Source organism: Tamandua tetradactyla, chromosome 8 (genome assembly GCF_023851605.1).
Source record: "Tamandua tetradactyla isolate mTamTet1 chromosome 8, mTamTet1.pri, whole genome shotgun sequence".
Lineage (NCBI taxonomy): Eukaryota > Metazoa > Chordata > Mammalia > Pilosa > Myrmecophagidae > Tamandua > Tamandua tetradactyla.
The window spans coordinates 116,199,591-116,226,192 of record NC_135334.1 but is presented as its reverse complement, the minus strand read 5'-3'; the positions used below and the strand labels follow the sequence as shown (position 1 = coordinate 116,226,192).

At 35.0% G+C, this 26,602-nt stretch overlaps 1 long non-coding RNA gene across 1 annotated transcript in view; it reads right to left on the bottom strand.

Moving 5' to 3' along the window:
- The window catches only part of LOC143643751 (uncharacterized), a 40,688-nt gene extending 14,391 nt beyond the window's left edge, over nt 1-26,297 (bottom strand). Inside the window, exon 1 of the long non-coding RNA XR_013156371.1 lies at nt 26,067-26,297. This is a non-coding gene — a long non-coding RNA (uncharacterized LOC143643751). The remainder of the gene's footprint in view (nt 1-26,066) is intronic.
- Nucleotides 26,298-26,602: the final 305 nt, after the last annotated feature.

The window sequence follows — 26,602 nt, the reverse complement described above, 5'->3', positions numbered from 1 at the left end:
GGAAAAAACAATGGATAGCTACAATGATAGATTTAAAGAGACAGAAAATAGAACTAGTGACTTGGAGGATGGAACATCTGATTCCAAAAAGAAACAGAAACTATCGAAAAAAAATGGGAAAATTTGAACAGGGTATCAGGGAACTCAAGGACAATATGAACCACACAAATATACGTGTTCTGGGTGTTCCGGAAGGAGAAGAGAAGGGAAAAGGAGGAGAAAAACTAATGGAAGAAATTATCACTGAAAATTTCCCAACTCTTATGAAAGACCTAAAATTACAGATCCAAGAAGTGCAGCGCACCCCAAAGAGATTAGACCCAAATAGGCATTCTCCAAGACACTTACTAGTTAGAATGTCAGAGGTCAAAGAGAAAGAGAGGATCTTGAAAGCAGCAAGAGAAAAACAATCCATCACATACAAAGGAAACCCAATAAGACTATGTGTAGATTTCTCAGCAGAAACCATGGAAGCTAGAAGACAGTGGGATGATATATTTAAATTACTAAAAGAGAAAAACTGCCAACCAAGACACCTATATCCAGCAAAATTGTCCTTCAAAAATGAGGGAGAAATTAAAACATTCTCAGAGAAAAAGTCACTGAGAGAATTTGTGACCAAGAGACCAGCTCTGCAAGAAATACTAAAGGGAGCACTAGAGTCAGATACAAAAAGACAGAAGAGAGAGGTATGGAGAAGAGTGTAGAAAAAAGGAAAGTCAGATATGATATATATATTACAAAAGGAAAAATGTTAGAGGAAAATATTATCCAAACAGTAATAACTCTAAATGTTAATGGACTGAATTCCCCAATCAAAAGACATAGAATGGCAGAATGGATTAAAAAACAGGATCCTTCCATATGCTGTCTACAGGAAACACATCTTAGACCCAAAGATAAACATAGGTTGAAAGTGAAAGGTTGGGAAAAGATATTTCATGCAAATAACAACCAGAAAAGAGCAGGAGTGGCTATACTAATATCCAACAAATTAGACTTCAAATGTAAAACAGTTAAAAGAGACAAAGAAGGACACTATCTACTAATAAAAGGAACAATAAAACAAGAAGACATAACAATCATAAATATTTATGCACCGAACCAGAATGCCCCAAAATACGTGAGGAATACACTGCAATCACTGAAAAGGGAAATAGACACATCTACCATAAGAGTTGGAGACTTCAATTCACCACTCTCATCAATGGACAGAACAACTAGACAGAGGATCAATAAAGAAATAGAGAATCTGAATATTACTATAAATGAGCTAGACTTAACAGACATTTATAGGACATTACATCCCACAACAGCAGGATACACCTTTTTCTCAAGTACTCATGGATCATTCTCAAAGATAGACCATATGCTGGGTCACAAAGCAAGTCTTAACAAATTTTAAAAGATTGAAATCATACACAACACTTTCTCGAATCATAAGGGAATGAAGTTGGAAATCAATAATAGGCAGAGTGCCAGAAAATTCACAAATATGTGGAGGCTCAACAACACACTCTTAAACAACAAGTGGGTCAAAGAAGAAATTGCAAGAGAAATTAGTAAATACCTCGAGGCGAATGAAAATGAAAACACAACATATCAAAACCTATGGGATGCAGCAAAGGCAGTGCTAAGAGGGAAATTTATTGCTCTAAATGCCTATATCAGAAAAGAAGAAAAGGCAAAAATTCGGGAATTAACTGTCCACTTGGAAGAACTGGAGAAAGAACAGCAAACTAATCCCAAAGCAAGCAAAAGGAAAGAAATAACAAAGATTAGAGCAGAAATAAATGAAATTGAAAACATGAAAACAATAGAGAAAATCAGTAAGACCAGAAGTTGGTTCTATGAGAAAATCAATAAGATTGATGGGCCCTTATCAAGATTGACAAAAAGAAAAAGAGAGAGGATGCAAATAAATAAGATCAGAAATGGAAGAGGAGACATAACTACTGACCTCACAGAAATAAAGGAGGTAATAACAGGATACTATGAACAACATTACGCTAATAAATACAACAATTTAGATGAAATGGACGGGTTCCTGGAAAGACATGAACAACCAACTTTGACTCAAGAAGAAATAGATGACCTCAACAAACCAATCACAAGTAAAGAAATTGAATTAGTCATTCAAAAGCTTCCTAAAAAGAAAAGTCCAGGACCAGACGGCTTCACATGTGAATTCTATCAAACATTCCAGAAAGAATTAGTACCAACTCTCCTCAAACTCTTCAAAAAAATCGAAGTGGAGGGAAAACTACCTAATTCATTCTATGAAGCCAACATCACCCTCATACCAAAACCAGGCAAAGATATTACAAAAAAAGAAAACTACAGACAAATCTCTCTAATGAATATAGATGCAAAAATCCTCAACAAAATTCCAGCAAATCGTATCCAACAGCACATTAAAAGAATTATACATCATGACCACGTAGGATTCATCCCAGATATGCAAGGATGGTTCAACATAAGAAAATCAATTAATGTAATACACCATATCAACAAATCAAAGCAGAAAAATCACATAATCATCTCAATTGATGCAGAGAAGGCATTTGACAGGATTCAACACCCTTTCCTGTTGAAAACACTTCAAAAGATAGGAATACAAGGGAACTTCCTTAAAATGATAGAGGAGACGATATGATACTATACGTCGAAAACTCGGAAAAATCCACAACAAAACTACTAGAGCTAATAAATGAGTACAGCAAAGTAGCAGGTTACAAGATCAACATTCAAAAATCTGTAGCATTTCTATACACTAGTAATGAACAAGCTGAGGGGGAAATCAAGAAATGAATCCCATTTACAATTGCAACTAAAAGAATAAAATACCTAGGAATAAATTTAACTAAAGAGACAAAAAACCTATATAAAGAAAACTACAAAAAACTGTTAAAAGAAATCACAGAAGACCTAAATAGATGGAAGGGCATACCGTGTTCAAGGATTGGAAGACTAAATATAGTTAAGATGTCAATCCTACCTAAATTGATTTACAGATTCAATGCAATACCAATCAAAATCCCAACAACTTATTTTTCAGAAATAGAAAAACCAATAAGCAAATTTATCTGGAAGGGCAGGGTGCCCCGAATTGCTAAAAACATCTCGAAGAAAAAAAACGAAGCTGGAGGTCTCACGCTGCCTGACTTTAAGGCATATTATGAAGCCACAGTGGTCAAAACAGCATGGTATTGGCATAAAGATAGATATATCTACAAATGGAATCGAATAGAGTGCTCAGATATAGACCCTCTAATCTATGGACATTTGATCTTCAATAAGGCAGTCAAGCCAACTCACCTGGGACAGAGCAGTCTCTTCAATAAATGGTGCCTAGAGAACTGGATATCCATATGCAAAAGAATGAAAGAAGACCCATCTCTCACACCCTATACAAAAGTTAACTCAAAATGGATCAAAGATCTAAACATTAGGTCTAAGACCATGAAACAGATAGAGGAAAATGTTGGGAGATATCTTATGGATCTTACAACTGGAGGCGGTTTTATGGACCTTAAACCTAAAGCAAGAGCACTGAAGAAGGAAATAAATAAATGGGAACTCCTCAAAATTAAACACTTTTGTGCATCAAAGAACTTCATCAAGAAAGTAGAAAGACAGCCTTCACAATGGGAGACAATATTTGGAAATGATATATCAGATAAAGGTCTAGTATCCAGGCTTTATAAAGAGATTGTTCATCTCAACAACAAAAAGACAGCCAACCCAATTACAAAATGGAAAAAGACTTGAACAGACACCTCTCAGAAGAGGAAATACAAATGGCCAAAAGGCACATGAAGAGATGCTCAATGTCCCTGGCCATTAGGGAAATGCAAATCAAAACCACAATGAGATATCATCTCACACCCACCAGAATGGCCATTATCAACAAAACAGAAAATGACAAGTGCTGGAGAGGATGCGGAGAAAGAGGCACACTTATCCACTGTTGGTGGGAATGTCAAATGTTGCAACCACTGTGGAAGGCAGTTTGGCGGTTCCTCAAAAAGCTGAATATAGAATTGCCATACGACCCAGCAATACCATTGCTGGGTATCTACTCAAAGGACTTAAGGGCAAAGACACAAACGGACATTTGCACACCAATGTTTATAGCAGCGTTATTTACAATTGAAAAGAGATGGAAACAGCCAAAATCTCCATCAACAGAAGAGTGGCTAAACAAACTGTGGTATATACATACGATGGAATACTATGCAGCTTTAAGACAGGATAAACTTATGAAGCATGTAATAACATGGATGGACCTAGAGAACATTATGCTGAGTGAGTCTAGCCAAAAACTAAAGGACAAATACTGTATGATCCCACTGATGTGAACAGACATTCGAGAATAAATTTGGAATATGTCCTTGATAACAGAGTCCAGCAGGAGGTAGAAACAGGGTGACATAATGCCCAATTGGAGTTGAAGGGATACAGATGGTGTAACAGGACTAGATACAAAAACTCAAAAATGGACAGCACAATAATACCTAATTGTAAAGTAATCATGTTAAAACACTGAATGAAGCTGCATCTGAGCTATAGGGTTTTTTTTGTTTTGTTTTGATTTTACTATTATTACTTTTATTTTTTCTCTATATTAACATTCTATATCTTTTTCGGTTATGTTGCTAGTTCTTCTAAACCAATGCAAATGTACTAAGAAATGATGATCATGCATCTATGTGATGATGGTAAGAATTAATGATTGCATATGTAGAATGGTATGATCTCTAAATGTTGGGTTAATTCCTTTTTTTCCGTTAATTAAAAAAAAAAAGAGAGAAGGGATAATTGAAGCTGAAGGGATACAGACTGTACAACGGGACTGGATATAAAAACTCAGAAATGGACAGCACAATACTACCCAATTGTAATGCAATTATGTTAAAACACTGAATGAAGCTGCATGTGAGGTATAGGTTTTTTGTTATTTTTTTTCTTTCTATTATTGTTTTAATTCTTATTCTGTTGTCTTTTTATTTCTTTTTCTAAATCGATGCAAATGTACTAAGAAATGATGAATATGCAACTATGTGATGTTATTAAGAATTACTAATTGTACATGTAGATTGGAATGATTTCTAATTGTTTTGTTATTTCTTTTTTTAATTAATTAAAAAAAAGATAGAGGGAATATATGAAAAACCCACAGCTAATATCATCCTCAATGGGGAAAAATTGAAAACTTTCCCCCTAAAATCAGGAACAAGACAAGGATGTCCACTATCACCACTATCATTCAACACTGTGTTGGAGGTTCTAGCCAGAGCAATTAGACAAGAAAAAGAAATACAAGACATCAAAATTGGAAAGGAAGAAGTAAAACTATCACTGTTTGCAGACGATATGATACTATACGTCGAAAACCTGGAAAAATCCACAACAAAACTACTAGAGCTAATAAATGAGTACAGCAAAGTAGCAGGTTACAAGATCAACATTCAAAAATCTGTAGCATTTCTATACACTAGTAATGAACAAGATGAGGGGGAAATCAAGAAGCGAATCCCATTTACAATTGCAACTAAAAGAATGAAATACCTAGGAATAAAGTTAACTAAAGAGACAAAAAACCTATATAAAGAACACTACAAAAAACTGTTAAAAGAAATCACAGAAGACCTAAATAGATGGAAGGACATACCGTGTTCATGGATTGGAAGACTAAATATAGTTAAGATGTCAATCCTACCTAAATTGATTTACAGATTCAACGCAATACCAATCAAAATCCCAACAACTTATTTTTCAGAAATAGAAAAAACAATAAGCAAATTTATCTGGAAAGCAGGGTGCCTCGAGTTGCTAAAAACATCCTGAGGAAAAAAAATGAAGCTGGAGGTCTCGTGCTGCCTGACTTTAAGGCATATTATGAAGCCACAGTGGTCAAAACAGCATGGTATGGTCATAAAGATAGATTATCGACCAATGGAATCAAATAGAGTGCTCAGATATAGACCCTCTCATCTATGGACATTTGATCTTCAATAAGGCAGTCAAGCCAACTCACCTGGGACAGAGCAGTCTCTTCAATAAATGGTGCCTAGAAAACTGGATATCCATATGCAAAAGAATGAAAGAAGACCCATATCTCACACCCTATACAAAAGTTAACTCCAAATGGATCGAAGATCTAAACATTAGGTCTAAGACCATAAAACAGATAGAGGAAAATGTTGGGAGATATCTTATGAAACTTACAATTTAAGGCGGTTTTATGGACATTAAACCTAAAGCAAGAGCACTGAAGAAAGAAATAAATAAATGGGAGCTCCTCAAAATTAAACACTTATGTGCATCAAAGAACTTCATCCAGAAAGTAGAAAGACAGCCTACACAATGGGAGACAATATTTGGAAATGACATATCAGATAAAGGACTAGTATCCAGAATTCATAAAGAGATTGTTCAACTCAACAAGAACAAAAAAGACAGCCAACCCAATTACAAAATGGAAAAAGACTTGAACAGACACCTCTCAGAAGAGGAAATACAAATGGCCAAAAGGCACATGAAGAGATGCTCAATGTCCCTGGCCATTAGGGAAATGCAAATCAAAACCACAATGAGATATCATCTCACACCCACCAGAATGGCCATTATCAACAAAACAGAAAATGACAAGTGCTGGAGAGGATGCGGAGAAAGAGGCACACTTATCCACTGTTGGTGGGAATGTCAAATGTTGCAACCACTGTGGAAGGCAGTTTGGCGGTTCCTCAAAAAGCTGAATATAGAATTGCCATACGACCCAGCAATACCATTGCTGGGTATCTACTCAAAGGACTTAAGGGCAAAGACACAAATGGACATTTGCACACCAATGTTTATAGCAGCGTTATTTACAATTGCAAAGAGATGGAAACAGCCAAAATGTCCATTAACAGACGAGTGGCTAAACAAACTGTGGTATATACATACGATGGAATATTATGCAACTTTAAGACAGGATAAACTTATGAAGCATGTGATAACATGGATGGACCTAGAGAACATTATGCTGAGTGAGTCTAGCCAAAAACTAAAGGACAAATACTGTATGATCCCACTGATGTGAACCGACATTCGAGAATAAACTTGGAATATGTCATTGGTAACAGAGTCCAGCAGGAGTTAGAAACAGGGTAAGATAATGGGTAATTGGAGCTGAAGGGATACAGACTTCGCAACAGGACTAGATACAAAAACTCAAAAATGGACAGCACAATAATACCTAATTGTAAAGTAATCATGTTAAAACACTGAATGAACCTGCATCTGAACTATAGGTTTTTTTTTTTTACTATTATTATTACTTTTATTTTTTTCTCTATATTAGCATTCTATTTCTTTTTCTGTTGTGTTGCTAGTTCTTCTAAACCGATGTAAATGTACTAAGAAACGATGATTATGCATCTATGTGATGATGTTAAGAATTACTGATTGCATATGTAGAATGGTATGATTTCTAAATGTTGGGTTAATTTCTTTTTTTCCATTAAAAAAAAAAAGGACCGCACAATACTACCTAATTGTAATGTAATTATGTTAAAACACTGAATGAAGCTGCATCTGAGCTATAGTTTTTTTTATATATTTTTTATTTTTATTTTTATTTTTTTCTCTATATTATCATTTTATTTCTTTTTCTGTTGTCTTGCTATTTCTTTTTCTAAATTGATGCAAATGTACTAAGAAATGATGATCATACATTTATGTGAAGATATTAAGAATTACTGATAGCATATGTAGAATGGAATGATTTCTAAATGTTGTGTTAGTTAATATTTTTAATTAATAAAAAAAGAAATTTAACATGATAGAGTTAAAAAAATAATTCAGTTAGGTTCTAGATGCATTTTAAAATTAAATCAATAATTCACTTCCATATGAGCAGTAATTAAAATGTAATATATATGATTATATACAATATAAATAACAGAAATCTTAAAATATATAACACATATTTAGATAGCCTATAAATAAATATCCTTAGGGAGACTTGAATCTTTCTGTGGGGATAGATTTATGGCAGTGATATTTAATGATCTCTAATAAAATGAAAGTGAATAAAAAATAAAACAGGATACATAAGAAGAGAAAACAGTATACAGAAGATAAAAAATGGATGGAAGTAACTAATGGATGTTGCAGAAAGTTAAGTGTCCAGAGCACAGGGCCCCATTGAAGAGGGATAAAGAAAGAGAAAATAGAAGGGAGCAAATTATCAAAGAAACATGTTAATTTTCACAACATCAGAACATTCATTTCTAGACTGAAGGGTCAAACTTAGTGCCCAACCACAAGAAAGAAAACACCTAAACTAAGGCTTCACACTGGGAAATTTTGGAAGATTGAAAACAAAGAAAATCCACAGCATTTCTGGAAAGAAAACAACAAATCACAAATTGAAGTGAGAATGGCTTAATCTTTCTCTACAGAGATTATGGCAGTTTGAAGAGCGTGGATCAAAACCTTCACATTTTATAAATAATTTAACAGAGCATCCTACATCCTATTAAGAAACAGAGTAAAACAAAAACATGTTCAGATATGCAAAATATCATTCCACCATGTGTTTTTCTAAAATGAGAAACAAACTCTGTGTACTGGATATATATGTGTGTATTCTATATGTATTTAGATTGATAAATATTTATGCACTGAGCCAGAGTGCTCCAAAGTACATAGGCAAGCACTGACAACACTGACGGGAGAAACAGACACTTCTACCATAATACTTGGAGATTTCAATTCCACACTCTTATCAATGGACAGACCATCTAGAAATAGGAGCAATAAAGAAACAGAGAATTTGAATAATATGATAAATGAACTAGACTTAACAGTTATTTACAGAACATCACACCCCACAACGGCGGGATACACATTTTTTATAAGTGATTATGGATCAATCTCCAGAATAGACCATATGCTGGCTCACAAAGCAAGTCTCAATAAACTTAAAAATATTGATATCACATGAAACACTTTCTCAGATCATAATGGAATGAAGTTGGAAACCAATAATAGGCAGAGGGCCAGAAAATTCACAAATATTTAACAACATACTCTTAACATACTCTTAACAACATACTCTTAAACAACTAGTGGGTCAAGGGAGAAATTACAAGAGAGATTGGTAAATATCTTGAGGCAAATGAAATGAAAACACAATATATTAAAATTTATGGGATGCAGCTAAGGCAGTGCTAAGAGGGAAATTTATTGCCTCAAATGCCTATATTGAAAAAGAAGAGGGCAGGCAATGGTGGCTCAGTGACACAGTTCTCAACTGCTGTGCTGGAGACCCAGGTTTGATTCCTGGTGCCTGTCCATGCAAAAAAAAAGAAGAAGAAGAAGAAGAACGAGCAAAAAATGAGGAATTAACTGCTTTCTTGGAAGAACTAGAAAAATAATAGCAAAATAACCTCAAAGCAAACAAAAGGAAAGAAATAATGAATGTTGGAGGAGAAATAAATGAAATTTAGAAAAAGAAAACAATCGAAAACATCAACAACCCAGAAGCTGATTTTGATAAAATCTGTGGACCCCTAGCTAGGTTCACACACACACACACACACAGACACACACACACACAAACCCAAACAAACAAGAAAAACAAAGAGAGAGAGAGAATGCAAATAAACGAAAACAGAAATGGAAGAGGAGACATAACCACCGACACCACAGAAATAAAGAAGGTAATGAGAGGATAATATGAGCAATTATGTGCTAATAAACTAGACAATGTAGAGAAAATGGACAACTTCCTAGAAAGGCATGAACAACCAACATTGACTCCAGAAGAAATTGACAACTTCGACAAATCAATCACAAGTAAAGAGTCTGAATCAGTCATTCAAGAAGCTCCCAAAAAAGAAAAGTCCAGGACCAGATGGCATCTCATGTGAATTATACCAAGCATTCAAGAAAGAATTAGTCTCAATCCTGCTCAAATTCTTCAAAAAAAAATTGAAGAGAAGTGAAAGCTACCTAACTCATTCTATGAAACTAATAGACATCACCCTAATACCACAGCCAAATAAAGATACTACAAGGAAAAAAAATTACAGACCAAACTTCCTAATGGATATAGATACAAAAATCCACAACAAAGTATTTGCAAGTAGAATCCAGAAGAACATTAAAAGAATTAAACACCATGAACAAGTGGAATTTATTCCAGGTATGCAAGGTTAGCTCAACATAAGAAAATCAAGTAATGAAATACACCGTATCAACAAATCAAAGCAGAAAAATCACATGATCATCTCGATTGATGTGGAAAAGACATATGACAAAATTCAACATCCTTTCCTGATGAAAACACTTCACAGGATATGAATAGAGGGAGCTTCCTCAACATGATATATGGAATATATGAAAAACCCACAGGTAACATCATCCTCAATAAGGAAAGACTTAAAGCGTTCCCTGTAAGAACAGTAACAAGGCAAGGATACCCACTGTCACCATTGTTATTCAACATTGTGCTGGAAATTCTAGCAAGAGCAATTAGATAGGAAAAAAAAATAAAAGTCATCCAAATTGGAAAAGAAGAAGTAAACTCTTACTGTTTGCAGATGATATGCTATATATGAAAATCCTGAAAAATCTACAGCAAAACTGCTAGAGCTAATAAAAGAGTACAGCAAAGTGTCAGGGGACAGGATCAACATCCAAAAATCAGTAGTTCCCATACACCAATAATGAGCAATCTGAGGAGGAAATCAAGAAAAAAAAAATGCATTTGCAATAGCAAGAAAAGAATCAAGTGTTTAGGAATGAATTTAAGTAAATATACAAGAGACCTATACCCAGCAAACTAAAAGAAATTGTTAAAAGAAATCATGGAAGACCTAAATAAATGGAAGAGCATATCATGTTCATGGATTGGAAGACTACATATAGTTAAGATATGAATTCTACCCAAATGATTTATAGATTCAATGGGATACCAATTAAAGTCCCAAAAACTTGCTTTGCAGAACTAGAAAAACCAATCACCAAATATATTTTGAAGGGCAGGGTGCCTGACTAGCCAAAAATATCTTGAGATAGAGAAATGAAGTGGAAGGTCTAACACCACCTGATTTTAAATCATATTACAAAACTACAGTGGTCAATCAGCATGGTAGTACATAAAAATAGATATACTGACCAGTGGAATCAAATAGAGTGTTCAGATATAGATCCTCTCATTTATGGACAATTGCTCTTTGATAAGGTGGTCAAGTCAACCCCCCTGGGACAGAGCAGCCTCTTCAATAAATGGTGCTTGGAGAACTGTACATCTGCATGCAAAAGAATGAAAGAGGATCCATATCTCACATGCTATACAAAAATTAACTCCAAATGGATCAAAGACCTAAACATTAGAGCTAAGACCATAAAAGTTTTAGAAGAAAATTCAAGGAAATATCTTACAAATCTTAGGAGGTGGTTTCCTAGATCTTAGACCCAAAGCACAAGCACTGAAAAAAGAAATAGATAAATGGGAACTACTCAAAATTAAACACCTTTGTACATCTAAGAAGTTTATCAAGAAAGTAAAAAGGCAGCCTACACAATGGGAGATAATATTTGTAAACCACATATCCATAAATGTTTAGTATCCAGATTGTACAAAGAGATTTTTTCAACTCAATCACAAAAAGACAAACAACCCAATTTAAAAATGGGCAAAAGACATGAACACACACTTCTCAGAAGAGGAAATAAAAATGGCTAAAAGGCACATGAAAAGATGCTCAACTTCACTGGCTATTAAGGAAATGCAAATCAAAACCACAATGAGATATCATCTCACCTCCACTAGAATGGCCATTACCAAAAAAAAAAAAAAAAAAAAAAAAAACAGAAAATGACAACTGCTGGAGTGAATGTGGAGAAAGAGGGACACATTACTGTTGGTGTGAATGTAAAATGGTACAACTGCTGTAGAAGGCAGTTTGGCAGTTCCTCAGGAAATTAAGTATAGAATTGCCATACGATCCAGCAATACCTTTACTAGGTATACATTCAGAGGACCTGAGGGCAAGGACACAGATGGACGTTTGCTTACCAATATTTATAGCAACATTATTTACGATTGCCAAGATGGAAACTGCCCAAATGTCCATCAACGGATGAGTGACTGAACAAGCTGGTCATACATCATACAATGAATATTATGCAGCTGTAAGACAGAATAAAGTCATGAAGCATGTAACAACATGGATGAACCTTGAGGATATTATGGTGGGTGAGATTAGCCAGATCCGTAAGGATAAGTACTTTATGGTCTCACTAATATGAACTAACATTAATGAATGAACTAGGAGAATTGACGTTAAGAAACAGGTTATCAGGAAATAGAACTAGAGTAGAGGTTGGAAATTGGTGCTGAAGGAATACAAATTGTGCACCAGGACTGACTGTAAAAATTCAGAAACGGATAGCACAATACTACTTGATTGTAGCACAATAATATAAGCTTACTAAATGAATCTGATTGTGAGTATGGATGAGGGAGAAGAGCTAGGGACACATATGAAACTAGAAGGAAAGATAAAGGATAAAGAATGAGATGGTATAATTTAGAAATGCCTAGAGTGGACAGTGATGGTAATTAAATATACAAATAAAATATGTTTTTGCATGAGGGAGAACAAATGAATGTCAATGTTGCAGTGTGTTGAAATAGATGGTACACAGAAAAAAAAGTACAACCAATGCAAGCTAAGGTCTATAGTTAGCAGTAACATTGTAATATGCTTCCATTGAATGTAACAAAGGCATTATGCCAAAACTAAATGTCAACAGGCAGGGGCGAGGTAGGGAAAATGTACAGACTTTTGGGGGAAGAAAGGGAATATCCATTGTATGAATATACCGCACCTTGTTTAGTCACTCATCCATTGATGGGCAAATCTGTACACTCAGGTTGGATTGTCTGATGTGTGAATAACACTGTTTAAAAATGAACAGAGAGGAACAAGTGCTAGAGAAAATGTGGAGAGAGGGATATACTTATTTACTGTCAGTGGAGAAGCTGAGAGGGGCAGCCTCTTGGAGCGCAGTGTGGTGGTTCCACAAGAGGCCAGGGTGGGGTTGCCACGTGGTCTTGAAACACTGTTGCTCAGTATATATCTGCAGGAACTGAGTGTGGGGACATGGATGGACATTTTCACACTGGTGTTTATAGCGGCAATATTCCTGATCCACAATGGATGCAAGTAACCTAAGGGTACAATGACTGAGGAATGGAAGGGGGATTTATGGTGTATACATACAATGGACTACTGAGTGACCACATGAATGAATGAAGTTGTGAGGCATGCAACTAGGCTTATGAACCTTTAGGACAGTATGTTGAATGAAATGTCAGGAAGAAAAAGACAAATATTATCATGCCTCAATCATATAGGTTAATTATAACATAAAAACTCGGTGAACTGAAGTTAAGAACATAGGTTATCAGGTTGGGTCCCATTGCTAAGGGTCCTAGATTGTCAGCTCTTACAGCAGTCACAGTATGTTCAGAAGAGGAAATTGTTATTTCTAAATTCTGAGATACTTAGCTGTGTGTTTGTAAACTGGTCATTCCCAGGAATTTCAGGTATTTATCTGAGACTCAAAGTTAGAGCTCTGAAGCTATGAAAGTCAGCAGTACCCCACAGGAATAGTTTAAAAAGTTGAAAAAGTGATCATACTTCAAGTAGAGATATGAGTGAAGCTGAGCTGGATAATACTAAGGTAAGTCAGAATGCAGAGTAAAGAATGATATTGTCCATATTTTAAAACTTCAACTTTTGTGTAAACTAAAGGACATGATGTTTATTGGGTGGAAAATTTATATTTTTGGTAGTACATTTCCTAATTTAACTTGTATGGTCAGCTTAGTTGAATACCATAAGTACATTGAATCTTGAATAATACATGAGATTTTGTTTGCTTGTCCAGGTTAGTGTGATGTCCTGATATATCCCAGAGTAGTTTGGGCAGTGAATAAAGAAATATTTGCAAAGTCCCCTTGGGAGACTGGGGCAAAGAAGGAAATATTCAACTTCCCCATTTTGAGAATTTCTGAAATTCTCACAAATAGTAGGGATAACCCCTCAATCTGGGGGTTCGCTGCTATGAACCTTATTCCTGCAAAGGATAGGCTAAACCTAATAGAAATTAAGCCTAAGAGTCACCCCCAGAGAACCTCTTTTGTTGCCCAGATTTGGTCTCTATCTCTAAGCCAACTTAGCAGGTGAACTCACTGCCCTCCCTCCTATATGGAACAAGACTCTCAGGGATGTAAATCTCCCTGGCAACATGGTACAGAACTCTCAAGATGAGCTGGGACCTGGCATTAAGTGCTTGAGAGAGCATTCTTGATCAAAAGGGGGAAGAGAGAAATGAGACAAAATAAAGTTTCAGTGGTTAAGAGATTTCAAACAGAGTTGAGAGGTTATCTTGGAGGCTATTCGTATGCATTATATAGATATCCCTTTTTAGTTTAAGGTATATTGGATTTGGTGGAGGGAAGTACCTAAAACTGTTGAGCTGTGTTCCAGTAGCCTTGATTCTTGAAGACGACTGTATATAGACATAGCTTTTACAATGTGACTGTGTGATTGTGAAAACCTGATGCTCCTTTTATCCAGGATATGGACAGATGAGTAAAAAAAGAATATATATATGGTTAAAAAATAAATAAATAATAGAGGGGACAAAAGGTAAAATAATTGGATAGATGGAAATACTAGTGGTCAGTGAGAGGGAAGCCTAAGATTTATGGTATGTATGAATTTTTCTTTTTTTCTTTTTTATCTCCTTTTCTGGAGTGATGCAAATGTTTGGAAAAATGATCATGGTGATGACTACACAACTATGTGATGAGGTTGTGAGCCATGGATTGTACACCATGTATAGAATATATGTGTGTGAAGATTTCTCAATAAAAATAATTTAAAAAGTGGTATCATTTTCACCTTTCAAATTAGTGATTAGAATAAAACTGATTGGAAATTTCTTTATTTAAAGGTATATATATATATAGTTCACTTATATTTAATACCTGTTTATATCTATTAAATGGACGCAAATTTTCTGAAGAATTAATCTGTTTAAACTGCTATGGCCCTAGTAATTAGAAAAGACCAAAGAGATATATACAAAAGAATGCCATTGTGGCTACAAGTAAAATGTTGGCAAAAGCTAAAGGGTAAGTCCGAGTAAATCTAAATTGAATTCATGAGTGAGTAGATAAATAAAAAGCAGAAAACCGTTGAATCTTAAAATAGAACCTATGTCTTGGTATGGAAAAATGTACTGATGTGAAGAAGCTCATGACATATTAGTGAAAAAGCAGTTTTGTAGTGCAGTATATTGACAGTGTTTATCACTTGGAGATAGAGGTAATGAATCAATTTCATTAACTATTATATAGATCTGCACAGTTAAAATATTTCTAAAAACAAGCTTGACCAAAGCCATTAAAAGTGCATCCATTTTGGAAAAAATATTTTATTCATAAATATACTGCCTTGGTGCCAAGTAGAAAACTTGGTATAAAATAAAGGGTTTTTATTTTATTGATAAGCAGAAATGGAATGGACTAATATGAACAAAAAGTTGTAAATCCTGGTAGAGTGTTTCTTCTTGCCTGTATCAAAGCTAGAAGAAAGTTTTTCTTTCGTTTATGTTTTTAATCTTTGAGTCAGAAATGTCCTTCTTTCATCTACAATGTCTGCATATCTCTGGAATCCACTGAATGTTCTAAATAGTTAAATGAATGTAGTTATATTAAATCGCAGTATATATTGTGTGCCTCTGTATGTTGGTCCCTCTCTCTATTTAACTAATCCTGTGTGATTTTCATTGAAAACAAATTATCGTTCATTCATTCAAAGGGCAATGAGCAATTAGAGCATAATTGATCCAACTGAGCATCTGATTTCAGGTTTGCGCTGAGAAAATGGTTTCAGAATAGTGTCTTTTCCATTAGCAAATTCACCTAATTCAGGAGAACATTTCCGTAAATATGAAAGTGGTATTAACCTGAATCTGAGTTAACTGCTATCACCAATATTGTAATCCTAAGAGCTTCTCAGAAATATGTACTTGACATTTAAACAATGAAATACTGATACATTCAATAATGATAAATTATGTTTACCTTCCTTGTACTTTTCAGAGCGAATGCATATTGTTGTGGATGTGAGATTAAATACTTTCATAGGACATATTTTCTTCATCCCATTAGGTGTTTATTTAGCCACTACTGTATGCCAGCCTTTCTGATAAACTCAGGAAATTCAACGATGAAAAAGGCATTTAGTTTCCATCATTATAAGATAGAAAATAAAAATTTAATTTAAAATGTGCAGTAATTAATTTGGGATAAGTGAAAAAATGGGAAAAGTAGGAAAGGAACAACACGGGTGTGCGTGGCATTCAAAAAGTAAGCACTCTCCAGATACAAATTGTATTATTTTCAGTTTTCAAGAAAAAAGAAAAAGTAAAAGTAAGGAATACTTGGGCAAAGTTATGCTATTAAAGCACTACCAATCATTAGTACTTTTCAAAAATTATCTCTAACCCTCACAATATTTTGTATCTAGAAAATTTCATTATTTTGTTAATTAAGAAACTACAACTCAAAGAAGTGAAGAAATTTTCTGAAGTATACATAGCTGTTCAGCTAAAAAGCCAGCGTTTGAACTCCGTAATCTTTAACTCCAAAATCACCATTATTCAATTCCTCTCCTACTATACTACACTGCCTGATTTCTACGAAAAAAGTGGGGAGAAGAAATCACCAGAAACATTTCAGAGAGAGGAAACAATGTGTAGTAAGCATCTAAACATGGAAACTCATAAAAAATCCTTGGAGCATGATATCTGGGTAGCTGAAGAAAACAAGTTTGGAAAATTAGGTAGGGGTGAAAATATGGAATGATTAGCTGATGCTATTGGGTTGGCAATTTTCCAGTCAGTAGTGAGAAGCCATTGAATGGGTTAAAAAGAGGGATAACTGTTCTGATCTGAGTACTATAAAAGGTACAAATTGGAATCCCATGTTAAAAATAAGGCAATTTTTCTAGGTTATGACAGGAGCTTTAAGGAATAACTGGGAATGTGGGAAAGATGGTTGTTTGATTTGCTGCTAAGATCTGATTATGTCAGTTAAACACTATCCTAGCCTATAATGAGTACTAAATTAATTTTCAATTGTGAATAACTAAGTAGCATTTTAGGTTTTGTGTACATAGGAAACTCCCATAAAAAATAGCAAAGGAGTTATCTCATGACAGTGTTATTCCAATGCATCTTCAAGAGGAATGAAATCATTGGGGATATTTGAAAAAATGATGGAATATATAAGAGTGAAGCAATGAATGTGATTTAAGGTCAGTAATAGAGTAATAGACTTGGAAAAAGAGAGAAACAAATTAGGAGAAGATAAAAAATCACTTAATAGATAAAAATTCCTGGGGCAATCTTTGAGAAAATTTCCTGATAATCTGCTATTAAAAAGGATGATATGGAATAAAAGAAAGGAAACAGAAGTAGTAAAAGGTCATAAGAAGAAAAAGGAATTTAAAAGAAGAAGAATGAGAAAATGAATAGGGACTAAAAGCTTTCTGAAATTCCTCTTAGCCTAGAGCCACATCACCACTAAAATGGCATTCGAGTACATTTCAGAGAGCTTCTCCATCATTTCCATTTAAACACAAATTTTCCACCTGTATTAAATTAGTGGTTTAATAAAATAAAACCATAAACTTATCAATGATTATGTAATGCATTGCACTAAATCTTGTTGAGAATTCAAAGAGGGAATATGAATGCCAATTGCATCATATTTTGTTTAAGCCATTCTGTATTCTATTAGAGCCAAAATTTTCTTCCCTAACACGTTTTGACTGATTGTATAATATTACACAAAAGTATTAAACAAATATTTATTGTATATACTCTGTGTGCCAAGGATGAGGATGTGAAGATGCATAAGTCATGTAGCCTGCTTTGGAAGAATTCACCCTCTCACAGAACATGCAGATTTTTAAGTAAGTAAATTATAGTGTAAAGCCAGAAGCCAAGTAATAAATGTTTGTACAAAAGAGAGTGATAGAACAAAGTACAGAGTGATTCATGCTTCCTAAGATTAACAAAGAAGCTAAAGAGAAGAGAAGATGCTTGTGTTAGGTTTTGAAGGATGAGTAGGAACCAGAAAATGAAAGGTCAAGTACACAGTCAAGGTGGGCAACAATTTGGAGGAAATAATAGTACTATAATGTTAAAGGAGCAAAAAGCATGGGATTGTTGTGGGACATAATACTAAAGAGAAGATAAATCTTAAGTGTGCTGCTGTAGAGTATAGTCTTTAATGTTATTAAAGAGAAAATATATATACTAATAGAACAATAGTTAAGTGTAGAGTGGAAAAATCTTACTACTAAGTAATGAACCCAATTCAGTAACGGATCTAGGCACATTACAGTGAAGTTCAGGGGCCCATGAACTTTCTTTTCTCTCTTATTCTGGGAAAGCATACTCTCTTAGTCTTAGTTATTGGCTGGTGATGTCTTAATTGGTTGATTAAATATGCACTAGGCCAACTAGTGTAGGTGGCCTGTTACGTACTTTGGCCAGCTGTTTTGGGATTGTGGTGTTCTGCTGACCCTATGACATAAGTAAAGAGCTTGAGTCAAGGTGAAGTCATATAGTCAGGTTCATATTTGCTTTACTAGGGTAGATGGTCAAGGTATATCAGTGTGCAACTGATACAGTCAATCAATGTTTTTATACAAAGGCAGGGACACTATTGAATTTGTAATTTGTAATAAAAGGTTTGAAGGATTGATAAGTAAAGAGGTAAAGCCATAAACTAAGATAGTGGAAGCAAGGATACAAAGCTATGCTAAGAAATACCTAGAAGTAGACAAAACAAGATATGACGGGAGTTTCAGTATTGAATTTTGGGAATGAGAGGAAGAAGCAAGAGTTAAGAGTTGCCTGTCACAGAACAAGAGACACAAAAGAGTAGAGATATGGGGAATGGAGTAGAAAAAATATTTGATTTAGAAGTATTGGATTAATGTATTTTTGGGTGTATTGAAGACTCTAATAAATAGGGGATACAAATTTCTGGATATTTGATGAGTCATTAAGGTTAAAAATAAATGCTTCGTGGTCAGGGATAGAGTGACAAGTGATTGGATAAAATACCCAAAATGGCAGAGGTTAAGAAGAAGGAAAGAAAGGCCAAGAAATAATCAATGGAGAGCAGTAATATTTAAGGGATCAAGGTGACAATTCAGTGAAAAACAAAAAGTGATCAGGAAGGTAGAGAAAAACCACAAAAGAGAAAAGCAATGAAAACCAATGGAAAAGATAGACAGAGGGCATCTAAAAGCAACATATATAAGAGTGGTGAAACTTGAAAAAAAAGTGTAGAAGGATCAATGCATTTCCAATCAGGAGCTCAATGGTAACATTATGAAGAATTGTTGCAGTATAGAGGTAGGTACAGACTCCTGAAAACAGTGGCCAAGCGGGTGGATTAGAGGTCAGGAAAGGAGATCAAGAATATTTTCTTTTATTTAAAGCTTGGCTAAGAAAGGAAGAAACAGTAAGAGTATTACATTTAAAAGAACACAGATTTCTTAGAGATGCTTTTAGAAGGAAAGAGCCTTTAGTAATCTTACATCTGACAAGATGGAGTCTATTGAGAAGAAGATCCTGAAGATGCCGAGGAGAAATGAGATGGGACACCTGCCCACAGTCAGGAGCACAGGCAGAGAGACTAGCCTTGGGTAAGAGGATGAAGACTTTCCTAACACATAGACAAAGGGATAAGGGTTTGTGACTGTAGATAAATTTGTAGGTTTGGGTGGCTTAAGGGCATTGGTGCTTCATGGTCTCTATTTTCAGGGACAAATTATGTGCTATAAAAAAAGTGCACTAAATTGATTAAGTAAAATTTAATAGCTGTTGAGGGAGGTGGAAAAAGTATCTGATGGGCATTTTTAAATGAATCTGAGACTCATCTGAGATTAAAAATAGTATGCTTGTGGTATGAATCTGCATATTGTTGTCATTTTATGCATGAATGTTTTGGAGAGTATGAAGGAGATGGTTGAATTTAACCAGAATTTGGGGTTTTGAGTACGGGTGTGGTGGTTTTAAAGGTAAGGGCATTCACCGATTATAGTTCTGGTACGACAGTAATGTAAATGATGAATTAAGGCTGGCAAATTAAGGACTCAAGATAAAAATGTGCTGACAAAGGAAAAGGAAAAAAAAGGGTCAGTGGATGACATTTTAACTGACAGAGGCAGAGATACAGCTCACTTATGCATGTGGACATGGCACTTCCATCACTTCTGGAAACTGTTGAAGTCTAGAAAAACAAATAAAAGCTGAGAAAATGTCACGCATCAGTGGAAACTAAAGAGATGTGATGATTAAAGGTTGTGTATCCTGATTTGGCTCCTGAAACAGAAAAGAACATTAGCAGAAACACTGCTGAAGTCCAAATAAAGTCTGCAGTGTATTTAATAATAAGGAACCAATGTTAGTTTCTTAGTTTTGGGAGAAGGATATGTGAGAACTCTCTGAATTATCTTTGAAATTTTTTCTACATTTAAAATTATTCCAAAATAAAAGTTTATTTAAAAAAAGGCAGATAGACATTATGCGCCTCCAGATATGATACCTAAGAAGGAACCACTATTCTTTCTGTAGCATTGCAGCTGAGAATGCATAATTTGAATCTAATAATGGGAAATATCAGAAAAACCCAAAATAAAGATCATTCTAGGAAGAAAAGACTACATTATTAAAAACTAACAGTGTCATAAAAGACAAAAATGCTGAGGGAGTATTTCAGAGTAAAGGAGATTAAAGTGACATGGCAAGTAAAGGTAATATGGGATCTTAAATTGGATCCAGTAGTTGAAGGAAAAAAGTATATGATGGATATTTGTGGTTCATTTTTTTAAAAAATGGAGTATGGGTGATAAACAAGGTAAATGTATCAGTCTTTCCAGATCCCTGGTATACATGGGAGCATTTTGGTATTATATTCTCTAAGGCATCTCTCTCCTCTGCATTCCATTTACATAATTGGTATCTCTTTCATTGGCCCCTTGTTCCCTTTGGACAAATATTTATTCATTCACCTGAAAGTGGTTTTGGGGAATGGAATATCTTCCTTGTGGCCATCTTCCAAGAGTCCCAATTGTGTCGGTTCTTCAAGGATCTTCCACACATGTTAAAGTAGACAAGTGTTTCTTGGGAACAAGGTTTCCTCTGCTCTTTAGAGGATGTACAATTTGATAATTGTATATAAATCTTTGGAACTATATAAGCAACATAACACATAAGGTGAATAACAGGCTTGGTTTTTTCCATCCATGGTCATTACAAAAGGATCCACAGTTTTGACTTTGATTAAACTATTTAGAAAAGAGAAAATTGGCACTTAGACCAAAATAAAGTATAAAGAATAAGAATTTCAATCTGTGTAGTTTCTTTTGCCTCATTGCCACAGGAGTTTAGGTAAAAGCATATAAACTAATGTTTTTGTTTGCTAAAGTCACCAGAATGCAATATACCAGAAATGGAACAGCTTTAAAAAATGGGAACTTATATAGCTACAAATTTACAGTGCTAAGGCCATAAGAGAAAGATTCCAGAGAAAGATGCCTGTACTCAGTGAAGGCCAAGGTCTGTCACATGGGAAGGCATGTGGCTGGCATCTGTGTCCTCTCCTGGCTTCAATGGCTGTCTAAACCCCTTGGAGCCTTCTGGCTGCTGGCTTGCTTAGTATCTCATGGGAAGCATCTCTAAATGTCCATGCTTAGGTGTCTGCTCTCTCTGTTAGCACTCCAAACATCTCCAAATGTCTGCACCTCTGTTGGCTCCGAAGCAACTGTGTTTCTTCAAAATATCTTCCCTTTTAAAGTGAAAGTAATCGAGAAATCAAGTAATCAATAAACTAATCAAGACCCACCCTGAATGGGTGGATTCACATCTCCATCTAATTAAAAGGTCAAACCCACAATTTGGTGTATCACATCTTCATGGAAGTAATCTAGTCAAAAGGTCACACTCATGAGTGAGTAGGTCAGTCTCCATGCAAACAATCTAATCGAAGGTTTTCAAGCTACCATATTGAATCAGGATTAAAGGACATGGCTTTTATAGGGTACACAACATTTTCAAACCAACACAGCTTTCCTTATGGTTTCCTAATCAAAAGACCAGTTGTACTTGCTAATATGCCATTGAAGACAGTGGAGACTATTTAATTTCAAATTTATAAGCATAGAAAATTGAAAAAACAATAAATAAATAAATAAATAAAATTGAGGCTATTTGAAGCAATATGGGTTTAAATAGCAAAAAAAATAGCTACATCTTTTTGAAGGACAATTTAAAAATGTGTATGTGACCTGCCGCTACGGGAGTAAATAGAAAATGTGCAGACACCACATTTCTTGTGTATATATAGGCAACTTCCCGAGATGTACTTATATCAGCTTAATGTCTTCAAATCTACTTAACTACCATGTAAATGGGTTTGGCATGTACGTAATCTCTTGCTAAGATTTATACCAGACACTTAATAAATGATTAGGAAGCCATGAATCTTCAGATAGCCACAATACTACTTTTCTTATTGCTTTTCCTGAAAAGGAATACAGATAAACATATATTTCTCTGAGTAATCAAAATGAAAAACACTATTCTATTCAATTTCTCTAAGAAAATTCCCATATAAGCAGTTGGTACATTTTCCATTTCAGTAACTGTTCTGTAATGGAATTTTAAATAGCTGAAACAGAAATTTAGGCCTTTTTGTATAGCTCCTTCAGTTCTCAAGATATCTGCTTATCAAAGTGGTTTTCAAAGTGATGAGTTAAATACTAGCAGGGAAGTGACTGGCAGAAACAAAGCTTTTAGTGTTAGAATATGAAATTCTGAACCTTGTTGCTTTTTTGTGAACCATGTATTAGCATAGAACTGGGGAGTTGAGATTATGTTTTACAACTGTGAGCAAATATTTTTACAATTGCGTGCATCGATTAATGGGATGGTGTGTTGGGGTTTTCAATGTTGTCTTAATTAATATTTGTACTATGATTTGGGGCCTTTGGAGACCGTGTCTATAGAAGTTAAAAGTCTGCTTTATGTGGAAAAAAAAAAGAAAAATTAAGTTCAAAGGAAATGATTCTCTTTTTCTGTCACACAGTTTATCATTTTCACTGTTAGACTTGAGGTTTAAGAGAATGCCAATGGGTAATAAGCATGCTTTTTATTTCATTAGGATAGTTTGGCATATTATTGTTAACATTATTATTTGCTTTGGAGGAATTTGAAGAACTCACACATGATTTCAAAAGAACCACAAAACTGTATAATGTATAATTTAGATGAAGAAGAATAGAATGAGAAAATGGAGGAAAGGTTTAATAGTATTCAAATATATGGGGGTTTTAAAATCCAGAGGATAGGGGAAAGCAAATTTCAGCATCCAATGGAGGTAGACGCAAAGAAGAAAAATTTAAACTCTATCGCTTAGGCTCTATGTTTGTCTATAATTGAGACCAAAACACAGGGAAAAAAATAAGCAAACAAATTAAAGATCTTAGTGTGTTTTTCTTTTCTCACCCTGAAATTATTCCAGTGTTTCTCTGATGTCTCAAGGAAGACTTTAATACTCATTCTGTTTTTCTGTTTCAGACCCATGGTGTGTACTTTCTATATTGAAGGTCACTTTATGGTACAGTAGAACTGGTGGGCCTATGCCAGGTCTGTATTTCAGGTCAAAAATAAAAAGATTAAGAAAAAATAAAAAAATGAAAGTATGTTCCTCAAGTCCTTCCTTAATAAATTTGCTTGTACTCACCTGACTTTTTGCAAAGGGAAAATGAGGAATTACGGAGACTTTTGCTGTTGTTGTTTGTTTGTTTAGAGCTAATATTTGTCTTTCTTAGAAACATTTGGCTTTTGTCAGTTAGAAGGAACAGTGAATATTGGGTAGGCCAGCGTAGCATCTTCCACGCTTACACTAAGTGGGGTGAGTTAAAGAAAGGCCTTGAGGAAACTTTCAAATGGCTTGAGACGATATGAAACAAGAGCTCCATGGTGAAAATAAGGGGGAAGGAAACTTGGAACTCCTTCAACTTTGTTTCCTAGAAATCCTCTGACTTACCATCTTCCATCGATATGTTTGGTCTTCCTGAAGTGTATGCCAACTATATGAGTTAAAAGAGCCAGTTTAGCCATAAACAGAGGCAGTATTTTGCCCAGTTTTACATTGAAATTTGATTCCAGAGGTCTGATTCCAGATTCTTGATCCAAAGGATCTATTTTTATGTATGACCATTCCTTCTAACATTTTACCACTAGCCATCATGAGAGCTCATGTGACATGACGCACATTATTAGATATTGCTTTAGTTTCCCTTGGCTGCTCAAATACCATGCAATGAGTTTCCTTAAATAGTGGGAATTTATTAGCTCACAGTTGTGAGGTCAGTACAATTCCACAATTGAGGTGTCAGTAAGGCAATGCTTTCTTCCAGAAGACTGCAACATTCCAGGGCTGGGGCCTGTCAATCCTTGGTCATTAATGTTCCTTTCATTTGGCCACGCACATGGCAGCCTCTCCTGGCCTCTTCCTTCTCTTTTGGGTTCTACTGATTTCAGCTTCTAGTTGCTCCCTTTCTCTGTCTTTCTGAATTGCATTCCATGTATAATGAACTCCTGTAATAGGATTAAGACCCGTCCTGATTGACGTGAGCCAAAGCTTAACTGAATATGGCCTCATTAAAAGATCCTACTTAAAATGGGTTTATATGCACAGAAATTAAGTTTAATGTGTTATTGTGATACACAGCTCCAAACCACCAAAGATATTTATATTTTTTCCCATTAAAATATCTCTTAAAATGCAGATGCACCTTCAGGATACATTTCTGTGTGCCAGGGACTGGATTAAACAGTGAGAAATATAAAGATATTTCTTTATAAATATAAAAGTTGGCCCTTGAACTCAAGTATGCTGGATAGTGATAGATATGAAAAAGTTTACAGAAACATACAGTATAAGATAAGTGTCACAGCTTAAAAGGCTCAGGAGCACAGAGGAAGAGATGCTCAGATGGAGTTGGTAGCTGAAACATTTGAGAAAATTGTCCCTGGGAGAAGCAATACCTTAAGCAACTAGCAATTATAACTACTTAAGGTGATATTTCGAAGCAGATATTTTTACCATTCTAACTGGATGAGCTGAAAAAAAAATGGAGTGATTTGGAATTTCAACCATGGAAAGGGGGAAATTTGTGAGTAAAGGCCACAGTCTGGATGAACTAGATCAGATCACAAATTTGAGAATTGGTAAGACTTAGTTCAAAGTTGTCTTTTCTTTATTTCGTTATTGAAACATCAAAGGGCAGAGTAAACATATATATGAAAAATGTTAGTGTTGGGTCACTTAGCTCCTTGTTGCCTTTTACCACTATCTCACAGAAGAACCCAAAATTTGGTGGTTTTGGTACTACACATGAAGCGGCATTGTTGTGCTATGAAGCTGTATGTTCCCCAGAAAACATGTGTTTACATTTAATTCATTACTGCTGATGTGAATCCATTGTAAGTAGGATCTTTTGATGAGATTACTCCAGTTAAGGTGTGGTTCCCCTCAACTTTGATGTTCTTAAGGCTATCACTGGAGTCCTTTAAATAAGAATGAAATTCAGACAGCCACACACAGAGAGAGAAAGCATGGAAGCAAGAAACTGAAGTCAACAAAACCAGGAAGAGAAGGGGAGACCAGCAGACACTGCCATGTGCCTTGTCATGTGACAGAGGATCCAAGGATCTTTGGCAGCAGGTCTTCAGGAAGAAAGCATTGCGTTTATGATCCCTTAATTTGGGATTTCCCCAGCCTTAAAACCATGGGCACATATGTTCCCATCACTTCATTTGTCCCATTTCATGGTATTTGCCTTAAGCAGCCTAGGAAACTAAAACAGGCATATTTGCAAGAAAGTAAGCACCATTACCTGTTGATGCTCTCAGCTACTTCACTGTGCAGAAAAAACTTGTATCTCTGTTCAAAGCAGTGATTCTTGCGTTCAACAACTGAAGTCACCCAGATTTTTATGTCAGTATGTAGGCAACCTCTCCTTATTTCTGCCAACACAGCAGGGCTTAGGTATTTTACACTTATTTCACATGTTTTACCATGTAGGTAAAGGGATGGGGAAAAATATAACTATGTTAGGTACCTTAGATACAGAATTGGAAGAGGGAATGTTGAAGGTCACAAAGTTCTCCTAATTCTAACTCTGATCCCAAGAATGTGTAATTGTGCAATTATTAAAAAGATGTTCTACATTCAGTGTGTGCGGAATGCTGTGACAAGACTGCTCTGTTGGGTGAATTGAGACTAGTAAAAACCGCACATTAAAAGTATTTTTAAAGTAAGTATAGAGAGAGTATTCATTTTTAATCCTAGCCTTCAAGCCCCAGACTCTTTGAAAAGAATTGAATGTACCTTATGACATTAAACTAATATAAAATTATAGATGAAAACAGA